The sequence below is a fragment of the Octopus bimaculoides genome, chromosome 8, assembly GCF_001194135.2.
Source record: "Octopus bimaculoides isolate UCB-OBI-ISO-001 chromosome 8, ASM119413v2, whole genome shotgun sequence".
Lineage (NCBI taxonomy): Eukaryota > Metazoa > Mollusca > Cephalopoda > Octopoda > Octopodidae > Octopus > Octopus bimaculoides.
Genome location: NC_068988.1, coordinates 67964638 through 67969275, shown reverse-complemented (window position 1 = coordinate 67969275; position 4638 = coordinate 67964638). Strand labels below are relative to the sequence as shown.

General features: G+C 36.7%; 1 long non-coding RNA gene across 1 annotated transcript in view; it reads right to left on the bottom strand.

The window, feature by feature from the left end:
* The window catches only part of LOC128248522 (uncharacterized), an 18675-nt gene extending 14237 nt beyond the window's left edge, over positions 1 to 4438 (bottom strand). The window contains exons 1-2 of the long non-coding RNA XR_008264694.1: positions 4266 to 4438; positions 3404 to 3467 (exon numbers count right to left, since the gene is read on the bottom strand). This is a non-coding gene — a long non-coding RNA (uncharacterized LOC128248522). The remainder of the gene's footprint in view (positions 1 to 3403; positions 3468 to 4265) is intronic.
* Positions 4439 to 4638: the final 200 nt, after the last annotated feature.

The window sequence follows — 4638 nt, the reverse complement described above, 5'->3', positions numbered from 1 at the left end:
GTGTATGTGTATACACATATATATATTCATATACATGTAACACACACACTCCCCCACACATTTAAATACTTGTACATGTATGTATCTCTTACATGTATACATACATATACATATATCATCATCATCATCATTTAACGTCCGTTGTCCATGCTGGCATGGGTTGGACAGTTTGACTTGGCTGGCACGCTGGAAGGCTGCGCCAGGCTCCAGTCCGATTCGACATGCCCTTCCTAACGCCAACCACTCCGAGAGTGTAATGGGTGTTTCTACGTGCCAACGGCACGGGTGCCATTTGCGTGACACCGGTATCTGCCATGTGTGCGATTTTGCTCGGCTTGATGGGTCTTTTTCTCTAGCACGATATAATGCCAAAGGTCTTGGACGTTGCCTCCGTAAAGCCCAATGCGCGAAAGGAACTCGGTCACTTTGCCCCAAGTACCTTAAATCACATATACAAAGCACAGGAAGTACTCTCTCTGCTAGAGGAATCCTCATTATTCTGGTTTGTGCATATTGTTACTATTACAGGGCGATGATATTACAAGATGTCGAGCTGGGAGAATCGGGAGCGCATCGGACGAAATGCTTAGTTCAAACTCCGCCGAAATGGACTTTGGTTTTCATCCTATCGGGTCGATGAAATAAAGTCGCAGTTGAGTACTTGGGTCGATGTAATCGACTTGCCCCTCACCCACTAATCCTCACAATTACTGGCCTTGTACCACGATTAGAAAGGATTATTACTATCATTGGAGTTGAAGATATCAAAATTATCTAACCGCTTACAAATAAAATTGCCGAGATATTTATCTCTGTTTTTTTTTTGCATTACATTTTACCTTAAACCTCGCAGAAACGCCGAGCAGGGAGTGGCTTAAACCATATTCTCATCATTGTTTGTCACACATCACTATATTTATTCTGCTTCCATCCTTTAAGTGGAATGGATGTTTGAATATATGTTATTTCCTGTAAATGAATCACGAAAACACACCACTTGAAAATGAAAGCTTTTATACGGATTCTCATTTGACCATTGACCTGCTTACCCATGTTAATATCAATCTCAAGTCTTTGGAAAACAACATGTATAACTTCTAATGCTCAATGGAGTCTTCTTTTAACTAAGGTTTCGGGAAGAAAGAAATGTCAAGCTGAGCCGAAGGTGAATTTGCAGTCATCTTACGATAAATACTTAATGTGACGCTTTTTCTAACCAACATGATACTGTTTTATGCCGGTATATGTTTCTGTGTTAGTGTCTATGTCCATGTATGTTTGTGCATATATATATATATATGTATATATATATATATATAGATGTGTGTCTATATCTCTGTACACAACCGCAAGAACACATATGTGGTAAGATGTGTGGAGGAATGTAATTATGTATGTATAGCATGCATGTTCGTGCATTCCTTTGTATGTAATTATATATGCATCTGCAATATATATATATATGAGGTGGTATCAAAAAGTTCCCGGACTAGTTTTGTAGCGCACCAGCAGATGGCAGCACACGGTTGCAGGTGCAGTGAAAGCTAGCAGTGACCTCCACGAGGCGCTGTGCCCAATGACGCCACTGTGTTTACTTTGCGAGTTGTGAAACTTGTGTTTTAGTGATCAAGTGTGTGCTGTAGTTTGCGATTTTATCATAGACAGAAACAAAAATCCAATGTGAAATGTTTGCTAGAGAGGCATTAAGCTTGCTTCGGCAAGCTTATGACGACGAGGCAATGGATCGTACGCAATGACTCAGGTGGCCCGTGCGCTTCAAAAGAAGAAGAACGTCGCTGGAAGACGAGCGATCTGAAACCAATATATTCGACAAACCCTTCCCCCAAAAATTTCTGGTTTCGTATCTGTAGTAGAAAGGATATTAGTACGGTCAGAGGGTAGTGGATTGTCTGAGCAGTAAATAATGTTCCTTGCATTGAATTTACGTTGTTTCCAAATCCTATCAAAGCCAACTTTCCTTTTCATCGTTACCGGACGGTAAACTATAGTACCAGTCACATATTATGGTCGATATTAGTGACCTTGGATCACTATTAAAAATCAATATTAGCATTTGAAGACTGATTATTTAGATTTGCTCCATTCAGAATGATTCCATCTGTGAACGTGTGTTCATTCTCTCCAGACGTCTTGTTTTCTCGTCGCATAGAAATGATTTAAAGCTATTCATAGCGTACAAGTAAAGTTTTGTTCCAGCAGCTGGAATAGAATGAACGTATTGTAGATCGTGTCAACTGATTCTGCTGAATAACGATTTGAAATGCCAACTGGATTCTTCTTCAATTAGTTATGTCCTTGCCTCGCCACTGATGTTAAACGGTTTTTTTGTTTCTCTTTTTGTTTATTTGCTTTAATTTTTATCTATTTATTCTCTCCTCACGGCAGACTAACATTTCTCAATAAGTGCGTTTTAATACTCAAGTAAAGCTTAGCAAAACCATTTAGAAAATCAACTTTTTGTTCGGCCTCGAAAATTTCCACTTATTTCCAAATAATCTTTTCCTTCTTGATAGTTCGCTAATTTATATTTTTATTCAACAGTTTCCGCTGTTATTCTATGTTTAATTGATATTAAAAAAAAACCAAGAAGTGGCAAAAAATTAAAAATATGTAAAAAAAAAAAAAAAAAAAAAAAAGGAATATGTTAAATTGTGTCGCAGAAGTAGCGAACATTATTAATTAAATATTTTTGCTAAAATTCCAGTAAATTCTTTATTAAGGTATTTAGTGTTCTGCTCTGGTTCACACGCCAGACAGAAATTGCTGTTGCTGTCGTCGTCATCGTTGTTGTTCTTGGTTTCAATTTATTTTAATCACGTCACAGCAACCGTTTTTAAAAAGAAAAACAAAAAAACAAAAACACAAGAGTGAAGTCGGTAGAGGACAGTATTAATAGTTTATGCTGTATTAATTCTACTCCATCGGTGCATTAGGGAGCGATGATAAGTTCACGGTTTGATCCTGTTTCGTCTTTCAAATTACTGCCATTCCACCTTATTTGATACCAAGTACGTTGTCACTAGCTTCGAGAAAGACACACACAGTCGCTTTTAAAGGTGTACTGCAGTCTTTCTCAACCAAGTTTTACCCTTTGGGCCTAGTTTACTCGGATACAGCCTCATAACCATTCGATATTTAAAAAAAAATCCTTTTATATTTTTATAATTAAATATTATTAGGAACTGCATTAAAAAGTTGGTTAAAATATTTTGTGTAGAATTAAAACCAGAAACTGAAAGAAGCCTGCCGTATATATATATGTATGTATGTATGTATGTGTGTGTATATGTTTCTATGTTTCTGTTTGTCCCTCCACCATCGTTATGTCCCCATAACCTAGCGGTTCGGCAAAAAAGACCGATAGAATAAGTACTAGACTTACAAAGAATAAGTCCTGGGGTTGATTTGTTCGACTAAAGGTGGTGCTCTAGCATGGCCGCAAATGACTGAAACAAATAAAAGAATATATATTAAACGCTTGTTTTTACATCTACTTCTATGTATAATGTTATTATTAGAGGATTAGAAACCTACTTAAACATTTATGACGCTGCTTTATAAATAAAACGTCCACCATTTATAAGACAAAGATTTATTCTCAGTGTTTTTCACACACACACACACACACACACACACACACACACACACACACACACACACACACACTACAAATGGAATAATGAAATCGAACCAAGTGGTGATATTTCAAAATTTCTAATACGTATGTTTCAGGTTTACGTAATACAAAATAGGAAAATGCATCTATTACAAAAACCATTCCTCAGATTAAACATTTTGAAATGCTTTCAATATTGGTTCGACTACATTATCACAACTTAGACGACTCGATGCCAGTACAAACTAGCCGGACCAGACTCCACTTATGCGGAGAGTCTGACAACAATTTGGAGTAGTAGTTTGTTATATTTGACTCGAGTCGTAAACGCTGATACCGGGAAACACTTCTTTGCGCAATACGATGTATTATCATATCAACACACACATGGGTGGGGGACGATGCAATGATATCAGATGCAGCACACTATGCAAAAGAGCCTTATCAGGTGACGTAAGATGCTTCAAAAGTTATAAGATTTACATTACGTTTTCGCGCCAATTTATATATATATATATATATATATATATATATATATATATATATATATATATATATATATATGTGTGTGTGTATGTATTTTTGTACGTATGTATTTGCGTATGAATATAAGCCTAGATATACATACCTACATACAGTGCATATATTCAGATACACTTACGCCAGTGCAAGCGTAATTTCAAAATGCTTGCCTTCTGCAATTCGAATGGTTTTTGCTATTTTTCTTTTCTTAATCCATTCCAATTGGCGTTCAATTTTCCAGACCAATCTTCCTCATTGCCAAAGTCTTCACAGAAAGCTAAGAATACACGAAGGATAATCAAAATGTATCAGCAAATGCTCTCTGCGAGTTGTTTTTTTCAGCTTTAGTAGACTGCGACAACGTTCTCTCTCGTAATCATCGTATAATGCTAAACAATCGATTCAGTAGAAAACATGTTGGAACAAACGTAACTGGAAATGGAGAGAAATAAGATGAACGGAATGAAAGAGTGGGAAGA